Here is a 23,986-nt window from a genome sequence, read left to right as displayed (position 1 = left end):
CGTGTTGTTTGGTTGTTTTGATGAATCTATGGCTTGTATCGGGGGGTGGCAAGCACATTTTGTTGGAAAGATCCTGATATATATATATATATATATATATATATATATATATATATCCAATTGGATGTAAGTTATCATGAACTATTATTTTTGACATTACCCTTGAGGTAAAAGGTTGGGAGGCGAATCTATAAGCCCCTATCTTTCTATGTGTCCGATTAAAACTTTCAACCCATAAATATCATGTGAGTGTTAGCAATTGTGAAAGATTAAATGATAGTTGAGTATGTGGAGTTTGCTAAATAAAAGCTCTGACATAGACCCTTCCTGAAAATAAGATGAATTGCAATTGTTTGATGATTGAGAATATAGTTTGTTAGTTTCAAGAAAGTTTATGATCTATACTTTAACATGTGAATAGCTTATTACTTGATCATGGAAAGTTTTATGAGATGAGCTACTGTTATGACATATAATGATGCTAGAAAAGGTGATTGAAATTATCATTGATCAAACTTGTGCACTTGCTAGCATTCACACTTCATAAATTATTTCTTTTATCATTTACCTACTCGAGGACGAGCAGGAATTAAGCTTGGGGATGCTGATACGTCTCCAACGTATCTATAATTTATGAAGTATTCATGCCATTTTTACAATAGTTTTATATGATTGAGTGACAGAAGCATAAACATGGATAAGTGGGTCACGGCGTATGGGATAAAGGGGACTTGATGCTTTAATGCTATGGTTGGGTTTTACCTTAATGATCTTTAGTAGTTGCGGATGCTTGCTAGAGTTCCAATCATAAGTGCATATGATCCAAGACGAGAAAGTATGTTAGCTTATGCCTCTCCCTCATATGAAATTGCAATAGTGATTACTGATCTTGTTAACAAATGCCTAGGACAATTCTGCACACCGATCCGTCATTATTCCACACTCGCTATTTATAATATTTAGTAATATATTCTAACTTTATAATAACAGCACCTACTTTTATATTTTAGCTCTCCGGTATCATGCAAAGTTCTCCTCTTCATACCCACAACGTAGTTTTATTTCTCGTTGCTAGTTGGAAGCAAAGGTTCGGTGTATGTAGAGTCGTATCAATGGCAGATAGGGCTTCAGAGAATATTGATCTTACCGTTAGCTCCTTGTGGGTTCGAAACTGCATACTTATCACTTCCACCTTTGGAAATTGCTACGATGATTCCCTGCACTTGGGGATTATCAGCAAACAAGTCAAGTCTACTGACAGCTTTTCCGGCGAGACGTTATGTTCTGGCCTTATTATTATTTTGAACTATTTTTCAGCCTCCCGCTTCGCGTTTTGAGGCGTGGTATTCATTGACACATCTTGTCGAAGCAGAGATCGTCTTCCCTTATTGCGGGATTCTCATCAACACGGGTTTGGGTTAACCATGCCGTTTGCACGACCCCTCGGGAATAGGCGAGTTTTAAGCCTCGTGGGGGGCGCTTGATATTCACTGCCTTTATAAGAAGATAAGGACCCATCCTTTTACCCCACGCTTTCTTCCTCCTCAGCCCATCTACCCACGAGCTCCAGCGCCCAAGTTCAAATCCCTTCCGTCCCCAGCAAACACTCCAGCCATGTCCTATCTGGAGCGCAGGGCAAGTGGATGGCCTCCCTTGTCATGAAGGGCAACATCAAGGAACTCCGGGAAGCGGGGTACTTAGCCGTGGAAATCGCCCACCGGCTCCCTGCCAAAAAGCAGATCATCCCCAGTCTGGAGCCCAATGAGAGGGTAGTATTTATCCCCCACTTTGTCCATGGACTAGGGTTTCCTCTCCACCCTTTCGTCCGCGGGCTCATGTTCGATTACGGGCTAGACTTTCACAATCCAGCCCCAAATTCCTTCCTCCACATCTCGGTGTTCATTCTCGTGTGTGAGGCGTTCCTCCACATTCCCCCCCACTTCGGATTATGGCTTAAGGTCTTCAACGTGAAGCCGAAAGTTGTCGACGGTCAGCACGCGGAGTGCAACGGTGCCATGATAAGCAAGCTCCCCAATGTCACTTGGCCCCAGGGGGCCTTCGTGGAATCCGTGAAGGGATGGCAACACGAGTGCTTTTTGTCATAGAGCCTCGCGACGCCGCGTGGGCTGCCACTCCTGAGTTCAAATCCGGGCCTCCAATGCGGCTCACATCATGGGTTAAGAAGGGCCTGGACTGGGCAACGTCCGACGAGGTGATGACACTGCAGAAGCGCGTCAAAGGCATGATAGAGAAGAACACCAGCCTCGCCGACGTGATCAGGTGATGCTTTTTCGCCGGATTCTCCCCTGCCAGCGCCGGACTCTCCATATGTGGGAGTTTAATCCGGCCGGCCCTCGGACCCTGCAACAATTCTTTGGCACGACGCACGAAGAAATCTAGAAGCTGCTTTTCAAGGCCCAGAAGTCGTGGACGGGCACGACCGAAGACCTCGGCCTCGATTGTGCTCACCCGGCCACTCTGGTAGGTTTTTAGAATTCCAAACATAACCCCTACTCGTAGATTCGAGGAGTATGCTAAGCCTTCCTTTTCTCCTTCAGGTCTGGATGAAGAAAGAGAGCAGACCAAATGTCCGGCTCCGCTGCCCGAAGACCCAGCTATCCCTTTGCTGACAAAGATGCTGGTTCCGGCGCCGTACCAGGTGCCGGAGAAGAAGGCCAAGAAGAAGGGCAAGGAGGCCAAAAGTGGCTTCCGCCGTAAAGGTACTTCGGACATCGTGTCCAAAGACACCGAGGTTCTCTCCTCCCCCGAGGGACATGAAGATGAAGAGGACAAGGAGAAGAGCAATCCTCCCCTCAAGGGGGGAGAGAAGAAAAGGGGGCGTCCGCGGACCAAGAAGCGGAGGAGTCCAAGTAGGGGAAGTTCTCCCTTTCGGATGATTCAGAGTTGGACACTGAAGTCATTCCCGAGCGGCGCCTCAGGCCGAAGCCCCCTGCCGAATCACAAGTATTTAGAGATACCATACATACATCCGGCCTTTTACAAATCGTGGGATAACAATTTATTTACGTATTTTCAGTCCGGCCCGTGATCTCCCCCAACAATCGTCGTCTTCGGGGAACTCGTTGGCGCCGGAGATGATGGAGAGCGAAACGCCTCCGCGAGCCTCACCGCCACGAGCCACAGATGACACTGAGGTGTTGTCCCAAAGGACTTCTCCAGGCCAGGGGGAGATGCGGAAGGCCGCTGAAACTGTGCCAGAGGGTGATGCCTCGGCTGCCGAAAACATGGGGGATACTACCCCCATGGAAACTGATGACGGGGGCCTGGATCAGTCCGGCCCCTAGCCGAATACCGCTCCGGAGACCCACATGGCTCCGGAGTCGAGCAAGCAGCCCCGTTCAAGGGAAGGGGAGGTCCAACTCCACCAGCGACCTCTACCAATCCGGAGGCGCCGGATATGCTGAGGGAAGCACTTCAACGGGCTTCCGTCGTGGAAGAGCACCGTACCCTGATGGATATGGTGGTCAAGAAGGTTTAGTCCGCCAAAAGCGGTCTGAATGAAGCTTTCACTAGCATGTTAACAGGTTTTGAGGTAAATGATATAACATGCTTTAGTGGCTTTTCGTATTGGAAGAATATGCCTGTATATAGATAGTAGCCCCTGAGACTCTGTTTGGGTCTTTGGAAAAAGAGCCGAATAGAGGATCAAATAATCGCCGGAGATAACACGTTCATCTATTTTGATAAACAGGCTTCACTGTTGGCGGCTTCAGCTAAGGATGCTGAAGTGGCCGAACTCCAGCGGAAATTGAAGCTGGATGACAATGAGATCGACCGTATTAACAAGCGGTTCGATGAAGCCCAAGGTATGCCCCTTTTTGTTTTAGAAGACTCCTTTACAAGCCTAAGTTATAGTGCAAACTCAGAGTTTAAGCTCATGCGCTGCTATGTAAATGATTGTGGGCAACACGACCGAGGTCGAGGCCCTCAAGAATGCCCTTGCCGAAGCCAAGAAGGAAGCGGGGGCAAGCAAAGCAGCCGTAGAGAAAGCGGCTGCAGATGTAGAGGCCGAAAAGGCCGCCCGCCTTCAATATGAGGCGAGGGTGACCGAAGTAGAGCAAGCGCTCCAGGAGGCCACCACCAAGTGTGAGTTCTTGGAGGAGAGTAACAAGGCACAGGCGGCCAAACTCAGCAAGGCTCTTCAAGTTGCGAAGGAGGCGCGGTCCGAGTCCCGAGCGGATCGCGAGGAGATCAAGCAAGCCGGACAGATAGCGGCTGGTAAGCCTTTTCTTTTACAGAGTATATTCGGCGGTCGAAGATATGCTTTGCTAAATCGACTGTGGAGTGCTCCAGATGCTTTTGCGGATCTCTCGAGGAGTGCTGCCGATGCCGCCAAGTATTTCCGGGCCCAATAAGGGAATGCGACGGAGAAGCTCTTGTGGTCGCAGTACTTGGCGCCGGAGCGACCCGCCCTACTAAACAATTAGATGATGCAGTTGGCGGAGTTGCATAGGATGTCCGGTTTGGCCGTGAAGGACATCATAGTCTGGCTATGGCCAACCGAACCCATTCCGAGTAGCTACTTTGGCCTGATCAAGTGACTCGGAGACGTCTTACCCCAACTAGAGGTGGTGAATCGCTCGGCATGCATAGAGGGTCCACGGATGGCCTTTGGCCGTGTCAAGATGCACTGGGCGAAGATGAAGGCTGCCGACGTGGCAGTTGAGGGTCCGCCCGGAGGCAAGGTCCACCGTAAGCCAGAGCGCTATTTCGAAGATGTCCTTGAGGGTGCCTGTTTGATAGAGGGTCAATGCTCGAAGGATATCATGTTCGAGTAAATGTATCCGGGCTACCCGGACAATGTATTATAAACCAAGGCTGTGTAATATATTTTATGCATTTATGTGAACTATTTTCCTTCTGTGTGGCCGTATATTATTATTCTGAAAGTTTGCCAGTCGTCGGTTCAGCCCCCACGTAGATACTACGGGGGTGTTCGGGGTGTCGTGTAATCACTCTTGACCCAATGTCTTGGTCCGTAAAGGAGGTGATTTACGTAGTGAACCAGGCAATCGGACTATGTGGCTTTAGCACTTTCTTGTAGCCATAGGAGTTTGATAATGGGACAGTAAGGCAGCGCCTGGTGCGTATGCGGCTGTCCGAATTTAGATGACTTAAGCGCGTGACTGGAAAGAGCCAGTCCTTCGTGTAATATGGAAGAAATCGCTAGAGAATTAATAAGTCATCGAATTGCTGACCAGCTCTCGCCGCATCACGACAGTCAGTTTTCGGCTTTCTCTACTGAGGTGCTTAATCGGGCCAGCCGGAAACACAATCGCAGTAGTTCTCCCTTTACTACCTTAGCCGAAAACGGAACATAAGGTAGCAAGCACAGGAGCCGGGCAACCCAACTATTGACCAAAGACGTGATTCGGAGCCTATGCATATAATGCAGTATTCGGGACGCCGAAGTGTACTCTGAGAGGGTTCAGACTTTCTATTGTTGAAGATATATATATGGCTTGAATAGAGCCCCTGGTGATTTAAGTCGTACCAAGGTGTTTATGCCAATTTGGATGTGAAGTGGAAGAACAGATCAAAAAATAAGCCAATACCGGACAGGGTTGGGCGAAACTGTTTCCATTATAGTCTGATTGGTACGTCAAAACGTAATTATACAGAAGATGCGATGGGCATCACGGCTATTTTACATGCCGAGGGCGAGGGAAAGCTGTATACAGGTCCTAAAATCAAAAAGATGATCTTGAAGATCCTTTGGACACTTTGCCGCACGTTTGCGCCGCTTTTTGCCTTGGTGTATGGTCCTTTGAGAGGGTCAACAATTGAGTATGCATAAGGGGCCTAGAAGGGGGCCCTCGTTACCACCAGGAATTAATGTGGGTTGTAAAGAACCTAAAAACTAAAAACAAGAAGAAAAAGGTGGAACAATATGGAGGTCCGGATAGGGTCGAGCCATACTGTGGACCTTATGTTTAGCATGCCTCTGTCCTTGCCCATGGTATTTTTAACGTGTAGTTATGTACGCGCGGTATGTATGCCGCTATCAGGCTGGGGCATTGACGGAGGCCGAGTTGCTAATCTAGCTCTGAATGAGCCGGACTATTATTCTGCAGGGTAGACCGGACTCGTTTAATAGTGTCCGGGAGCCTGACTACCAGTGTAGTGTTCGGCTTAGTGAGGCCACCCTGCACCTCGGCTGCAAGGGCCGCGGTATGCTCCTCTGTACGGAGGGAGTGCTCCATGTTTCCGTTGACTGTTATAACGCCACGTGGTCCGGGCATCTTAAGCTTTAAATAAGCGTAGTGCGGGACTGCATTGAAACGGGCGAAAGCGGTTCGTCCGAGTAGTGCGTGATAGCCAGTGGCAGAATGGGACGATGTCGAAGATCAGGTCTTCGCTCCGGACGTTATCCGGTGAGCCGAAGACGACTTCCAGTGTTATGGATCCTGTGCAACATGCCTCTACGTCGGGTATTACCCCTTTAAAGGTGGTTTTAGTGGGCTTGATTCTTGATGGGTCAATGCCCATTTTACAGATGGTGTCCTGATAAAGCAGATTGAGACTGTTGCCGCCGTCCATAAGGACTTGCGTGAGGTGGAATCCGTCAATAATTGGATCGAGGACCAATGCAGCCGAACCTCCATGACGGATACTGGTCGGATGGTCTCTGCGATCGAAGGTGATCGGACAAGCTGACCACGGATTAAATTTTGGGGCGATTGGCTCTATGGCGTAGACGTCCCTTAACACGCGCTTGCACTCGGGGGGAAATTTCTTCTGTCCCCCTGTGTTCGGTGGGCGAGGCTCTTCATCATCGTCCTTGCTGGGCGGCCCTTTCCCCTTGTGTTCGGTGTTGAGCTTCCGGCCTGTTTAAAGACCCAAACAATTCTGTTGGTATGATAGGCAGGCTTATCGGGGGTGCCATGAATCTGGCAAGGCCGATCGAGTATCCTGTCCAAACTAGATGGACCATCTCTGTTTCCTTTGAATGACTTCTTCCGTTGACCGGGTTTAGAGCCACTGAATCCGGCATTGACCGCCGTGTCTTTGGTACCTTCGTTATTGCTTCAATGCTTGTGCTTGTTGCGTCGTGGCTTGCCATTGCCATCCCTGGCTTCGGAGGTGCCAGGGTCACTGGTGCTATTGCTTCTACAAGCTAGCCAACTATCTTCTCCCGTGCAAAAGCGGGTCATAAGTGCGGTAAGGGCTGCCATGGACTTCGGCTTTTCTTGGCCGAGGTGTCGGGCGAGCCACTCATCTCGGACACTGTGTTTAAAGGCCGCGAGGGCTTCGACGTCCAGACAGTCCACAATTTGTTTCTTTTTAATCAAGAACCTGGTCCAGAGTTTCTGGGCTGATTCTCCGGGTTGCTGGACTATGTGACTAAGGTCATCGGCGTCTGGAGGCCGAACATATGTACCTTGGAAGTTGTCTCTGAAGGCATCCTCCTAGTCTTCCCAGCTACCAATAGAGTTTTCTGGGAGGTTGTTCAGCCAGTGTCGTGCTGGCCCCTTGAGTTTTAGGGGCAGGTACTTGATGGCGTGGAGGTCATCACTATCGGTGTCAAAACCGGCAGATCTCGGGTAGAGGTTCCCAAGCTGTGGATCATGGATCGATGGGTAATAGGAGACAAGGGACACGAATTTTACCCAGGTTCGGTCCCCCTTAATGGAGGTAATACCCTACTTCCTACTTGATTGATCTTGATGAATATAGAGATTACAAGAGTTGATCTACCTCGAGATCGTATGTTCTGGTCTAAAACCTAAGGGTATGATGAATTATGTCATAATGATCTATCAACTAGCCTGGCCTCGGCTATCGGATGTGGGGTTTCGGCAAACCCTTAAGGTTCGAACTCTGGGGTGCGCGTGAAGTCTTTCCCTCCTACCGATCTACGCCCTAGCTCGCTAAGATCTCGCGGACGAACTCAACGAACTCGCAACATAGAAAGACACGAGATTTATACTGGTTCGGGCCACCGTTGCAGTGTAATACCCTACTCCGGTGTGGTGGTGGTGGACTGCCTCTTGGGCTGATGAAGAACAGTACAAGGGGAAGAACAGCCTCCTGAGGTTGAGGTGTTCTTTTGCTTGGTGAACTTAGCGGGTGAGAGCTGGGTGAACTGCCCGATGCCCCTACTGTGGTGGCAAGCTCTACTTATATAGGCCCTGGTCCTCTCCCAAAATATTGAGCGGGAAGGGAGCCAACAACGGCGGGCAAATTTGAAGGGGGACAGCTAGTACAAGCTATCCTGACAAAAGCGGTCTTCGCCTGCAAAAGGCTCTGGTGGTCACGCCGTCTTGGGCTCCACGATGACCTTCATCTTGCCATCCTCCTGGTTTTGGTCTTGTTGCACCAATAAGGCAACCTTTGCCTGATGCCTCAGTACTCCTCGCCTGCGCTGGCCTCCTTAGAACCAAAGAGGAAACAAGGACGCTGCGCGCGCTGGCGCCCGCCTGGTGCCAATCGTCATGGCTCACGTCATGAGAGCCTCGTGAGGTTTGCCCCGCCTTGATATCTCCACTCCTCATGAGCCTGCCTGACTAGGCCACTCCTGAGGAGGTCTTGTGTCGTCCGCCTCGCGAAGCTTGGCCCCTCACGAGGGTCTCGGATGTCTTGTCGATGAAGATGGGTAGTACAGCCCGCTGGCCTGGCCACGCCATGGGCCGCAGGCAGGCAAGTCTGGGGACCCCCTTTCCCAAAACGCCAACAGTAGCCCCCGGGCCCAAGGTGCGCTCGGGTTGGCTTCGCGGTGAAGCCAAGGGTCAAGCACGGAGCGCCGCGGGCCTCAAAAGCCTGCGTCCACGGTTGACGCGTGGCGGTTGATTGGACGTGGGCGTCTCCACTTCCCCATGCTGCCTCGGCAACTGCTTGACTTGACAAGTCCCTGCGACATGCAAGGAAAACCATCATTACCAGTGATTGTGGGGGGCGCCAGTTGGCCTTCTTCCGCTATAAATGGGGAGGGGGGCGGGACCCCTGTCGCCCATATCTTCCTTGCTCGCTTGCTTCTTCCTCCTCGCTCCATTGCTTGTAGTGCCACCAATGGCGCCACGAAGGAAGTTCTCTGCCGCCGAGAAGGGAAAGGCCCCTCGCGGGGGACCCGGCTCCCCGGCGCCCAAGCACGGGCGTGGCCGTCCGCGCAAGCACGCCGCGACCCCCGCCGTGGCCCTTTGTCGTGGCGGCGCCGCGGCACGCGGAGGGGGTCGTCCTAGCCATGGCGGTCTAGTTGACGAGGGGAGGCGTGCTATGGTGGTGCGCCCCCCCCCCCCGTCCGCCCTTCCACTCGGCAGAGGTGTCGCCGGAGTTTGTCGTCTGGTCGGAGAACCCGGCCGGCAACTGGATCCAACCTCCGCGCTTCTTCGTCGGCGAATTGTCGGCCTCTGGTCCAGGCGGACTCTGGTTGCAGGCGGATGGTTGCTGCAGCAAGGCCTCTTGGGTCGCGGTCGAGACTTCTGCCGCGGGCAACATAGCCCTGGCCCGCGGCTGGCAGACGTTCGCCCGCGCGTGCGGCCTGGGCATGCGGTGCACCCTCCACTTCAAGTACGATGGTGGATCGACCCTCTATGTGAGGGTCTTTGGGGAAGATGGTCGCCGCGTCGGGTGCTGCCCCGAGGCGAACGACGGCGAGGAGGTGCTCGGCCTTGGTGACGGTCGCGACGAGGATGAGGGCGAGCCTGCCCTCGCCGGCGACCGTGCCTCATCCAGCTACGGCGGCTCTTCCTCCGGCGATAGCCACAGCAGTGGTGGCTACGACCAGCCGCCGCGCCGCCGCGCCGCCGCGCCCGCTTTGAAGGCAGCAGCGGGTCACCTCGTCGCCGTGCCTCCGTGAAGCGCGAGGAAGGGTCCGGCTAGGCTCGGGGTGGCGCTAGGGGCCTGCCTCCGCGGGTCGCTGCAACACCACTTTTGTTTTACTCTTTTTCCTGCATCAAGAATGAAACCAGTATGGGCCCAGGGGGCATGTACCGAACTATGGTTCCTTGGTTATTGCACTATGCATGTTGTTTCCATGTCGTGTCGTTATTTTGCACAAAGATAACTTAACCTGGTATATTCAGGACGCCCTCTTCCTCACGAGGTGTTTGTTTCCTCGTGTCCATCTTGCCTTGGTGGCCTGCATTCGCTCAGGAACTGCAAAAATTCATTAGGAAGTGCGTTAAAAGGTTTGCCGTTCACCCAGGCCTTGACCTGGCGCTTTGTGACACCCAAAATTTTATTTGGATTTTTCAAAGGATTTTATTTGACTTGAGGGAGGTGAATTAAAAATTTCCTTCAAAAGGACCCTCCCTTTCAAATATTTTTCTCATGACAAGAGTTTTGTTTGGATTCACCCAAGACTTGTTTTTGGTCTTGGAGGTTCTTGCTTTTATTTTGGACTCAAGACAAAATACTTTTCACTTGAGGAAAATGACTTTTGAAAATACCCTTGAAAATGCACTATGGCTTTTGGAATAATCCTTCGCCACTTTCAACATTTCTTCCTTGCCATGGCCTTAGTGCAAATCCACTCTCCTAAACCTTCCCTCATCTTTGGATCATGTTTTGCATCAACTCCAGCAAGTTGAACCTCCCCTATGATTATTTTTCCATTTAAAACTTATCAAATAAATTTCTGTCTTCTATTCTAGCCATTGGTGATTTACAAAGGAACTCCACTTTCTGTTTGGATTTTTGCCCCCAAACCTTTTCCCCTTCCTAGTCCTTTGAACCCTCAACCAAGATCCATGAAGATCCACTGGTCTTCAGTTCAAACTTTTCAAACTACACTTGCTGCAAGTTTGGACCAGATTTGTCAAATTTGGTGAAATTCATACAAATCCTTTTCCAAAAATTCCAAGTAAAATCAGGCAGCCTCTGGGTGCATTGAGTGGTCACCTCACCAAGTACCAGCTCCAGAAAAAAAATTCTGCTTGCCTAATCATTCTGTCGAACACCTGCAGTGCTTTGTCAATTTCAGGTTCAGTAAAGTTCAGAGAACATTTCAGTGCTACTGTCGTTTTCTTCAGAACTTGTTGTCGATCTCGGCAGTGCCTCGATGTCGCCTTGCTCCCCGTCCCCCCCTTGTTCCTGCACCGCACGAGCATCTGGCACCTTGCGGACGTCGGCGACGAGCAGCAGAAGGTGCGCCGCCCCGTGACCGACGCCAGCGGTGGCTTTGCGGCCGCCAGCGAGAGGCGCGGCGCTGACGGCGCCACCCAGCGCCGCCCAAGCCACCGGAGCTCGCCGCGTGGCCTTCCACTCCCCAAAACACGCTGCCACTCTCGCCGTGAACCGCAGGGCGCGGAGCGCGCTCTCTGCTGCCGACGTGCCCGTGCGGCCACCCCACCGTGGACCGGCGCCGTTACGCCAAGACCAGCCGAGATTAGCGGGGGAATGACACCAGGAACTTCCACTGATGCTGCCTGGCCACTCAAACCTCCTGCAAATCCACTGCCTCGCCATAATTGCTCGCCGGAGATTCTCCGTTCACGGCCACCCCGTCGATCCGCCTATAAATAGAGGCCCCGAGTTTCAACTCGAGCCCACACCATCCCTGCATTCCACCTAGAGCACGCCCAGCCACTGGAAGAGCCCCGAGGAGGTCTCCTTCCTCGACTCCGGCCGCCGCGACCCGCCACGGGATCCAGCTCGATTCGCTCCCGTGCGTGCGCCTCTGCCTCCCATCTCTTGCCAGTAGCTTCACAATGCATCCCTCCTTCTGACCCGCGCTTCAATTTGAAGTTTGCAGCCCTCCACCGTCACCCGAGCCGCCGTCCGCCGGAGAAAGTGTCGCCGTCGACATGGTGCTCTCCGACGGTCGAGTCCACCACCCACCGACGCGGAAGGACACGCTGAAGCTCTTGGTACCCTCCGATCCTCCTAACTCGCCGTGGTTCGACGCCGGCGTCCACCGCAGTCTTCGGGCGCCGGCGAACTTTTCAAACCTGGCATGTGGACCCCGCGTGTCACCCTCTGTTCTATTCTCCCTCGAACCGTTTTCTGTTGGCGCCTTCGGGCAAAATACGTTTTCCCTCTTTAGCTAGCGCATTTCTTTCCGAAGCGTTTTCTGGTTTCTCAGTTTAAACCCTGGAACTTTTCTGTTTCATTACAGATGGGTCCCTGGACAGAAACCTTTATAACTTTTTAATAAGAAGGAATTTTTGAGTGATTCTTTTTCTGACAGTCTTGAAATTTTGTCGAGTTTTTTATGGGATTTATTTGGAAATTTTTTGGAGAAGTTTCTGTGCACGCGTTGGTTTTCACGTTAGTACCCGTTTCGTATTGCCGTAGGTTCCGGAAGAGGTGACGCAGCCGCGAACTTCGCCGAGCTAGACTCCGACTTCTCCGAACCAGGCAAGCATGTTTGAACCTTTGATATGACAGGTGTTTTGCATGTTTGCGTGAAAGTTTGTGCGTGCATATGAGTATCGGTGAGTTCCCCGTTGCTTGTGAGGCAACTACCCGCCTTTTTTCCGAAGTCGCGATGATCTCTGGTGAGAGATGGCCAAATCATGTGGTGACATGAAGGGCAGCAAGGTGGTACTGTTGTAGCATGCCAGCCTTGCGTCATCCGGCAACTTCCGACGTTAACGTGGACAGAGTCACGTTATCATTCTTTCCCCTTCCGTGCTACCACATGTTCCATTTGCCAGGATGCGGTTTGGTAAGTTGGTAACCTCTTTCCGTGTACACACCAAACAGAGGGGCCGGGATGATGGTACCTTGGCCCAGGATTAAAGCCAGTCATCCGGTCAGGGGGCATGGGTGTTTCCGGTTGGGACCGAGAGGGGGGGCACCCCCTTAGAGCGCGCGTATAGAAATTTGATCCCATGCTACGTGAGGTTGTAGCCTCCCCGTCTCAAGGTTTTTCTTGAACGTTGTCGAGGGTGATCCCTGGCTTCGGAATATTGAAATGGGTGTGTACTGGTTAGACGTGTTTCTTCCAAAACACCGTAAACGGTACTAGTCCCCGTGACTACTGAAATCCGTTGGCTGTGGTTAAGTACAAACTCTGCAGAGTCAAATTCCTCCAAGTCATCGTATCCATGATCACGTAGTGAAATTAGTATACCCATATCTATCCGCGTGGAAGACTTGTCCCCGGTGAACAAACTCAAGTGGTAAACCCAGTTTAAGTTATTAATACTGTGGATGGACTAATCTCACATTTGTCTCGTACTTGTAATGATTTATAATCTCGAGCTACTGATTTATTGAGCTACAATATAAGCCCTTTATGCGACGTCGTGCAGACGTCCGACTGTGGCGTGTTTTTGTTTCTTACTTTAATATATAAGCCCTTTATGTGGTGTCGTCCTGACGCCCGACTGCGGCATTATTATTCTTGCAGTTTCCTCTCGAGGAGTCATTCAGACCCTCGTTTGGCAGCAGTATTACTATTCTGCAGTTTCCTCTCGAGGAGTCATTCAGACCCTCGTTTGGCACCAGTATTACTATTCTGCAGTTTCCTCTCGAGGAGTCATTCAGACCCTCGTTTGGCACCAGTACTACTATTCTGCACTTTCCGCTCGAGGAGTCATTCAGACCCTCGTTTGGCACCCAGCATTTATTCTCTCTATGTCTGAACGCACTGGTTAACTTGATCATATGCTTCATGCTTACATTTGTTATATCTTATGTCCGAACTGTCTTGCGAGTACTTTCATAGTACTCACCTGGCTTGTTGATTTGGCCAGATGTTGACGAAGGCGATCTCTTGGATGAAGAGTTTGATAGCGCGTCCGACGCCTAGAGGAGTCCCACTCAGTCCTGCGCGATCCCGGATTTTGGTCACTTGTATTATATACGCTTCCGCCACCCGCAATAAGTCTCCTCGAGCCTCACTCCGACGCTCGAAGAGCTGTAGTCTTCAGGAGTCATATCACTCACTTCGCGGTGATATTTCCACCACCGTTATTATCGTGAGTTAGTAGTTATGCCACCCTATCCGCCGTCTTGTTTTATCGGCGTGCATGTAATAAATTGTTGGGCAGTTTCCGCTCAACTTTATATTATATTCAGTACTCCTGGTATTTTTCTTCTGTGACCATGATATTGTCTACCAGTGAGAAGGAATTCTTCCTTACTGGTCCGTAAAAGGGATTGGTCTCTCAATAATTGTATTATTGAAAAACCGGCCGTGACAAGCTTGGTACCAGAGCCAGGCTGACTGTAGGAAGCCACTAGGTGCGATCGCTAATCGGTTATTAGCGTCTTTTGTGCTTTTTCAGCATTTTGCAATTGTAGCTATTTTCTGTTGGTCATCATAAATTTATGACATGACTACTCAGAATTTTTGCCTACTTTTGTAGATGGCTGGCAGCAGCTGTGAGAATCGAGTGTTCATGAACGTGCCCGAGGGGTTTGTCAAGCTCCTCGTCTCCATCACCAAGCTCGCGCTCGGGCCAGCAACTCGCCCGGAGTTCACACTCTATCAGCACAAGCTCAGCGACGACGTGTCTATGCACCAAGCTGTGGTGCAATTCAAGGGAGGACGCTCTGCAGCTCGCCACTTCCGTTTTGTGGGAAGGGCCATGCCTACGGAGAGGCATGCCATGTAGATGGCTGCCCGTGAGGCGATAGCTCGTCTTCGGGACATCCTTCCTACGATGAAGACTCGTCGCTACCGCTACCTCCCATGCCATGTGCCATACACCAGTCACTATGCATTCGCCTGTCATCGGGGAGAGCGAGATGAAGCCATCGAGATGGTTGTGGAGTATCTCAAGGCTCTGGAGGAGTCTTTCGACAACCTCGTAGACGATCTTGTGGCTGCCCGCATGGACTTAGTTCGGGGCGGTCCTGCCAGCAGGAAGGAGCTTCTCCACACAGCACCGCCTCTGACATTCGTCTCGTCTTCAGCCTCATATGCACCGGCCGTTTTGGCCACTGCTCGCCGTCTGCCTACCACTGAGGAGTTCGACCGAGTCATCGCTCCTACTCTAGTCAGAGCTGCACCGCCCGCCACACCCGCTCTGCCACCCGTCGCTCCTGCACCGTCACCGCAGCGCAGCGTTACGCGCCAGGAGCCAGCTAGAGAGGAGGTGGAGGTTGATTCTCCTGGACCGCTGAGTCTTTCCATCGGCAAGGGGAAGGAAATCTACACCATCTCCGACTGAGAGCAACGAGTAGCCGCGCGTTATGTCTGCTTGTATGATGTGTTTTCTCTATACGCTAGTTTGTATTGGTGTGTTTGCTGCCTTCCGGAGTAATACGCTAGTCTAAATAACATGTCAGGAATGTGTACGCACATCCTGAGTGCTGTATCATGTGTTTGTATTTCGCGTGTAAGATTTGTGTTAAGCAGTCTTTTCTCCATGCAAAACCGCTTATGTTTTCCTTGAAAACCTTGAGGTCTTTTAAATTATTGCCTTTGCAAAGTTTTCCTTGTGCTACACAATTTTTCTCATGGGTTTTGCAAAATAATACCCCAGACTGGAAAAATGTCTCGTCCGTGGACTCGCTCCATGCCCAATCAGCCAGAAGAGGTTTATGGGACACAGACTAGCAACAATTTCACTCAGGGTCAGTCCAGTCAACAAGACAGCGAAGCAGCCCTGTCTCAAGTATGCCATCTATTCGAGCAAAGCCAGCAACAGCACCAAGAGATGATGGATCATGTCATCAATATGGGAAACCACCGTGAGCCCTATCAACCACATTCCAAGTTATCTGAGTTACAGAAGACTCGCCCCTCAACTTTTGCTCACACCGATAGGCCATTGGAAGCCGATGATTGGCTTCGTGACATTGAAAGGAAACTGATTATTGCTCAGTGTTCAGATCATGAGAAGGTGCTTTATGCACCACACTACCTTACTGGAGCAGCTGCAGCATGGTGGGAAAACTTCCTACACATGCATCCCAGTGAACACAACATCACCTGGGAAGAGTTCAAGGAAGGCTTCCGTGGGGCGCACATCCCCAGGAGCATCATAAAAATCAAGAAGAGAGAGTTTGATGACCTGAAGCAGAGAGGCATGTCAGTCACGGAATACAATGGTCAGTTTACCCAGCTGTCTCGTTATGCCTACGACGAGCACATGACAGAAAACAAAAAGATGGAAAAATTCCTGGACGGCCTGGCACCAACACTAAGATGCCAACTGATTGTACACACCTTTCCGGACTTTAAAACTCTGGTGGACAAGGCCATTACCTTGGAGAATGAGCGCCGTAGTCTAGAAGATATCCGTAAGCGAAAGAGGGACAAGATGACTCTTGCTCGCAACAACCGAAGCAAGGCTGAGATTCCACGAACAGAAGCAAGGAGATCCACGACTACTGATCCAAGGCCCGTCGGACAATTTCATGCCAGGGACAAGGAGTACACGTACCGTCCAGGGGTCACCTGCTATTCTTGTGGTCAAGAAGGGCACTATGCAAAACAATGCCCAAAGCCAAGGAACGCGGCCCCCAAACCAAACAATGGTGGAAACAATCCAGCCCCCAAGCGCAACAATTTTAATCCCAACAACAACCACAGGAAGGGTCACCTGAACCATGTGACTAGGGAAGAAGCGCAGAATGCCCCAAACATCGTGCTCGGTACGTTCCCTATCAACACAGTACCTGCCACGGTTTTGTTTGATTCTGGAGCTTCCCATTCATTCGTTTCGAAGAGTTTTGTTTTACAACATGGTTTTCCGATACTCCCCTTGGAAAAATCTATGATCATCAAGTCCCCCGGAAATAAGCAAATCGCTCAGGGTTACTACCAAGGAGTGGTCATTGAGTTCGAAGGACTCCCAGCAAATCTCATCGTCTTGGAGAGTAAAGGACTGGATGTCATTTTAGGGATGGACTGGTTGACCACCAACAAGGGATTCATTGACTGTTTCAATCGGACCGTGATTCTCATTCACCATCATGGCAAGACAATAAAGGTTACAGCTCAAGAAAGACCACGGTCACAGCAACCAAAACTGAACAAAATGGACATTTCTGAACTGAGAAAACTTCCAGTGGTATGCGAGTTTCCTGACGTGTTCCCTGAAGAACTACCAGGCATGCCACCAGACCGAGAGATAGAGTTCAGCATCGAACTAGCACCTGGCACCGCTCCCATCTATAAGAAACCGTACAGAATGGCACCCTCAGAATTGGTGGAGTTGAAGAAGCAGATAAAGGAATTATTGGACAAAGGATTTATTCGAGCCAGCTGCTCACCTTGGGGTTCGCCAGTGTTGTTCGCCAAGAAAAAGGATGGGACACTGAGACTGTGTATAGACTATCGAGCCCTCAATATGGTCACCATCAAAAACAAATATCCGATGCCACGGATAAATGATTTGTTTGACCAGCTCGCACAAGCCAAGGTATTCTCAAAAATTGATTTGAGATCGGGATATCATCGACTGAAAGTACGGACAGAAGATATTCCCAAGACAGCATTCACTTCCAGATACGGATTATATGAGTTCACAGTGATGCCTTTTGGTCTAACAAACGCCCCCGCATATTTCGTCCACCTCATGAACAAGGTGTTCATGAAATTCATGGACAAGTTTGTTGTGGTGTTCATTGACGATATTCTGGTTTACTCAAGGACACCAGAAGAGCATGCTGAGCACCTCAGAATTGTTTTGGGAGAATTAAGAAAACACCAGTTGTACGCCAAATTTAGCAAGTGTGAATTTTGGTTAAGACAAGTTGGTTTCTTAGGCCACATATTGAATCAAGAAGGCGTGGCCGTAGACCCAGAAAAAGTCAAAGCCATACTTGACTGGAAGCCACCCGCCAACGTTACAGATGTGCGGAGTTTCCTAGGAATGGCCGGATATTACAGAAGATTTATTGAAGGAGTCTCCACTGTGGCAAAACCTATAACACAGTTGCTCAAGAAGGACAAGAAATTTGTATGGACGGAAGCATGCGAGCAGAGCTTCCAAGAACTCAAGAAGAAGCTGACAACCGCACCGGTCTTAACAGTGCCAGACATACACAAGAGTTTTGAAGTATATTGTGACGCGTCCCGAAAAGGTCTCGGGTGTGTGCTAATGCAGGATGGCAAAGTTGTCGCGTATGCCTCTAGGCAGCTGCGAAAACACGAGGAAAATTACCCAACACATGACCTGGAACTAGCAGCAGTCATTCATGCACTCAAGGAGTGGAGGCACTTTTTGTTGGGAAATCGCTGTGAAATATATACAGACCACAAGAGCCTCAAATATATTTTCACACAGCCAGAGCTAAACTTACGCCAACGACGCTGGTTGGAACTGGTCAAGGACTATGATGTCGGTATTCACTACCATCCAGGGAAAGCAAATGTAGTGGCCGATGCCCTTAGTCGAAACCCTAGCCCGGACAATGACGGTCCGCAAAACTTGAGGCCTGAGTTTCAGCAAGAGTTCGCCAGGCTCAACATGATGTTAGTCCCAGAGGGCACCGTATCAAATCTGGAGATACAACCCACCCTGGTGGAACAAATTAAGAAAGCTCAACAGGGGCATCCCAGCATCGAGGGTATAAAGAAGAAAATGAACCTGGGTAAGGCTTCAGAGTTCATCACAGACAGTGAAGGAACCTTATGGTACGGAGACAGACTTTGCGTACCTAACATTGAGGAACTCAAGCAACAAATCTTAACCGAAAGCCACACCGCTCCATACTCGATCCATCCTGGAGGAACCAAAATGTACAAAGACATTCAGGAAAGATTTTGGTGGCAGGGTATGAAAAGAGATATAGCCACATTTATTGCTTGTTGCGATTCATGTCAGCGCATCAAAGCCGAGCATCAAAAGCCAGCAGGGCTACTCCAGCCAAACAGGATACCGGAATGGAAATGGGATGAAATAGGAATGGACTTCATTGTCGGATTACCCCGATCACAACGCGGAAATGACGCCATATGGGTCATCACAGACCGACTAACCAAGGTTGCTCATTTCATTCCCGTGAAGACTACCTACTCCACGCAAAGACTGGCAAAACTTTATCTCTCCCGTATAGTTTGCTTGCATGGAGTCCCAAAGACTATAATATCAGACCGAGGCACACAATTTGTCTCCAAATTTTGGGATCACCTACAACAAGCTCTGGTCACGCAACTAGCGTTCAGTACAGCGTACCACCCTCAGACCGATGGACAAACAGAACGTGTAAACCAAATCCTAGAGGATATGCTAAGAGCCTGTGTGCTCACCTATGGATCCAGTTGGGAAGAGAGTTTGCCGTATGCCGAATTTGCCTACAACAACAGTTACCAAGCCAGCTTGCAAATGGCACCCTTTGAAGCATTGTACGGACGGAGGTTTCGTACCCACTGAATTGGTCGGAAACAGGTGACAACCGTATCTTCGGCCCAGACATGCTTAAAGAGGCCGAGGAGAAAGTCAAGCAGATCAGGGACAGACTGAAGACAGCGCAGAGCCGACAAAAGAGCTACTATGATCAGAAGCATTGTGAAGTCAGCTTTGAACCCGGTGATTCCGTATACCTCCGAGTATCTCCTATGAGGGGTCTACAACGGTTCAAAATTAAGGGGAAGCTAGCCCCAAGATTTATTGGACCATTTTATGTAAAGGCACGAAGAGGCACGGTAGCCTACCAACTAGACTTGCCCAAGGAGCTGTCAGACGTCCATGACGTATTCCACGTCTCACAATTGAGAAAATGTGTAAGTAACCCAGAGAAGCAGGTATCCCATGAGATCATTGATGTGCAACCAGACCTCACCTACAGAGAGAGGCCAGTAAATATTTTAGAAGAGTCTGAACGGAGGACCCGTCAGAAAACGACAAAGTTTTTCAGAGTTCAGTGGAGCAACCACACTGAGGATGAAGCTACATGGGAAAGGGAAGACTTCCTTCGGACAGAATATCCATATCTATTTGAGGATCAGCAGAAATCTCGAGGACGATATTTTTCCTATGGGGGTAGGTGTTGTGACACCCAAAATTTTATTTGGATTTTTCAAAGGATTTTATTTGACTTGAGGGAGGTGAATTAAAAAATTTCTTCAAAAGGACCCTCCCTTTCAAATATTTTTCTCATGACAAGAGTTTTGTTTGGATTCACCCAAGACTTGTTTTTGGTCTTGGAGGTTCTTGCTTTTATTTTGGACTCAAGACAAAATACTTTTCACTTGAGGAAAATGACTTTTGAAAATCCCCTTGAAAATGCACTATGGCTTTTGGAATAATCCTTTGCCACTTTCAACATTTCTTCCTTGCCATGGCCTTAGTGCAAATCCACTCTCCTAAACCTTCCCTCATCTTTGGATCATGTTTTGCATCAACTCCAGCAAGTTGAACCTCCCCTATGATTATTTTTCCATTTAAAACTTATCAAATAAATTTCTGTCTTCTATTCTAGCCATTGGTGATTTACAAAGGAACTCCACTTTCTGTTTGGATTTTTGCCCCCAAACCTTTTCCCCTTCCTAGTCCTTTGAACCCTCAACCAAGATCCATGAAGATCCACTGGTCTTCAGTTCAAACTTTTCAAACTACACTTGCTGCAAGTTTGGACCAGATTTGTCAAATTTGGTGAAATTCATACAAATCCTTTTCCAAAAATTCCAAGTAAAATCAGGCAGCCTCTGGGTGCATTGAGTGGTCACCTCACCAAGTACCAGCTCCAGAAAAAAAATTCTTCTTGCCTAATCATTCTGTCGAACACCTGCAGTGCTTTGTCAATTTCAGGTTCAGTAAAGTTCAGAGAACATTTCAGTGCTACTATCGTTTTCTTCAGAACTTGTTGTCGATCTCGACAGTGCCTCGATGTCGCATTGCTCCCCGTCCCCTCCCCCTTGTTCCTGCACCGCACGAGCGTCTGGCACCTTCCGGACGTCGGTGACGAGCAGCAGAAGGTGCGCCGCCCCGTGACCGACGCCAGCGGCGGCTTTGCGGCCGCCAGCGAGAGGCGCGGCGCTGACGGCGCCACCCAGCGCCGCCCAAGCCACCGGAGCTCGCCGCGTGGCCTTCCACTCCCCAAAACACACTGCCACTCTCGTCGTGAACCGCAGGGCGCGGAGCGCGCTCTCTGCCGCCGACGTGCCCGTGCGGCCACCCCACCGTGGACCGGCGCTGTTACGCCAAGACCAGCCGAGATTAGCGGGGGAATGACACCAGTAACTTCCACTGATGCTGCCTGGCCACTCAAACCTCCTGCAAATCCACTGCCTCGCCGTAATTTCTCGCCGGAGATTCTCCGTTCACGGCCACCCCGTCGATCCGCCTATAAATAGAGGCCCCGAGTTTCAACTCGAACCCACACCATCCCTGCACTCCACCTAGAGCACGCCCAGCCACTGGAAGAGCCCCGAGGAGGTCTCCTTCCTCGACTCTGGCCGCCGCGACCCGCCACAGGGTCCAGCTCGATTCGCTCCCGTGCATGCGCCTCTGCCTCCCATCTCTTGCCAGTAGCTTCACTATGCATCCCTCCTTCTGACCCGCGCTTCAATTCGAAGTTTGCAGCCCTCCACCGGAGTTCTCCACCATCACCCGAGCCGCCGTCCGCTGGAGAAAGTGTCGCCGTCGACGTGGTGCTCTCCGACGGTCGAGTCCACCACCCACCGACGCGGAAGGACACGCCGAAGCTCTTGGTACCCTCTGATCCTCCTAACTCGCTGTGGTTCGATGCCGGCGTCCACCGCAGTCTTCGGGCGCCGGCGAACTTTTCAAACCAGACATGTGGACCCCGCGTGTCAGCCTCTGTTCTATTCTCCCTCGAACTGTTTTTTGTTGGCGCCTTCGGGCAAAATACGTTTTCCCTCTTTAGCTAGCGCATTTCTTTCCGAAGCGTTTTCTGGTTTCTCAGTTTAAACCCTGGAACTTTTCTGTTTCATTACAGATGGGTCCCTGGACAGAAACCTTTATAACTTTTTAATAAGAAGGAATTTTTGAGTGATTCTTTTTCTGACAGTCTTGAAATTTTGTCGAGTTTTTATGGGATTTATTTGCAAAAATTTTGGAGAAGTTTCTGTGCACGCGTTGGTTTTCACGTTAGTACCCGTTTTCGTATTGCCGTAGGTTCCGGAAGAGGTGACGGAGCCGCGAACTTCGCCGAGCTAGACTCTGACTTCTCCGAACCAGGCAAGCATGTTTGAACCTTTGATAGGACAGGTGTTTTGCATGTTTGCGTGAAAGTTTGTGCATGGCATATGAGTAACGGTGAGTTCCCCGTTGCTTGTGAGGCAACTACCCGCCTTTTTTCCGAAGTCGCGATGATCTCTGGTGAGAGATGGCCAAATCATGTGGTGACATGAAGGGCAGCAAGGTGGTACTGTTGTAGCATGCCAGCCTTGCGTCATCCGGCAACTTCCGACGTTAACGTGGACGGAGTCACGTTATCATTCTTTCCCCTTCCGTGCTACCACATGTTTCATTTGCCAGGATGCGGTTTAGTAAGTTGGTAACCTCTTTCCGTGTACACACCAAACAGAGGGGCCGGGATGATGGTACCTTGGCCCAGGATTAAAGCCAGTCATCCGGTCAGGGGGCATGGGTGTTTCCGGTTGGGACCGAGAGGGGGGGCACCCCCTTAGAGCGCGCGTATAGAAATTTGATCCCATGCTACGCGAGGTTGTAGCCTCCCCGTCTCAAGGTTTTTCTTGAACGTTGCCGAGGGTGATCCCTGGCTTCGAAATATTGAAATGGGTGTGTACTGGTTAGACGTGTTTCTTCCAAAACACCGTAAACGGAACTAGTCCCCGTGACTACTGAAATCCGTTGGCTGTGGTTAAGTACAAACTCTGCAGAGTCAAATTCCTCCAAGTCATCGTATCCATGATCACGTAGTGAAATCAGTATACCCATATCTATCCGCGTGGAAGACTTGTCCCCGGTGAACAAACTCAAGTGGTAAACCCAGTTTAAGTTATTAATACTATGGATGGACTAATCTCACATTTGTCTCGTACTTGTAATGATTTATAATCTCGAGCTACTGATTTATTGAGCTACAATATAAGCCCTTTATGCGACGTCGTGCAGACGTCCGACTGTGGCGTGTTTTTGTTTCTTACTTTAATATATAAGCCCTTTATGTGGTGTCGCCCTGACGCCCGACTGCGGCATTATTATTCTTGCAGTTTCCTCTCGAGGAGTCATTCAGACCCTCGTTTGGCACCAGTATTACTATTCTGCAGTTTCCTCTCGAGGAGTCATTCAGACCCTCGTTTGGCACCAGTATTACTATTCTGCAGTTTCCTCTCGAGGAGTCATTCAGACCCTCGTTTGGCACCAGTACTACTATTCTGCAGTTTCCGCTCGAGGAGTCATTCAGACCCTCGTTTGGCACCCAGCATTTATTATCTCTATGTCTGAACGCACTGGTTAACTTGATCATATGCTTCATGCTTACATTTGTTATATCTTATGTCCGAACTGTCTTGCGAGTACTTTCATAGTACTCACCTGGCTTGTTGATTTGGCCAGATGTTGACGAAGGCGATCTCTTGGATGAAGAGTTTGATAGCGCGTCCGACGCCTAGAGGAGTCCCAGTCAGTCCTGCACGATCCCGGATTTTGGTTACTTGTATTATATACGCTTCCACCACCCGCAATAAGTCTCCTCGAGCCTCACTCCGACGCTCGAAGAGCTGTAGTCTTCAGGAGTCATATCACTCGCTTCGCGGTGATATTTCCACCACCGTTATTATCGTGAGTTAGTAGTTATGCCACCCTATCCGCCGTTTTGTTTTATCGGCGTGCATGTAATAAATTGTTGGGCAGTTTCCGCTCAACTTTATATTATATTCAGTACTCCTGGTATTTTTCTTCTGTGACCATGATATTGTCTACCAGTGAGAAGGAATTCTTCCTTACTGGTCCGTAAAAGGGATTGGTCTCTCAATAATTGTATTATTGAAAAACCGGTCGTGACACGCTTTGTATAGCGGTACCCGAGGGGCACGGATTAGGAGAGGTGCGCCAGCTTTTTGGCTCGAATGAGGGTGGCACGCGAGAAGGTAGAGAGGGGGAAAATGCTCGCGAGGGCACCTGCCTAGCCCCCTCGCGAGGTATGCGAGAGAGAGAACACGAACAAACCAGAGCCGGAAAATGCGGTGAGA

The sequence above is a fragment of the Triticum aestivum genome, chromosome 4D (genome assembly GCF_018294505.1).
Source record: "Triticum aestivum cultivar Chinese Spring chromosome 4D, IWGSC CS RefSeq v2.1, whole genome shotgun sequence".
In the NCBI taxonomy this organism is placed as follows: Eukaryota; Viridiplantae; Streptophyta; class Magnoliopsida; order Poales; family Poaceae; genus Triticum; species Triticum aestivum.
Note: the sequence above shows the minus strand (reverse complement) of the source record.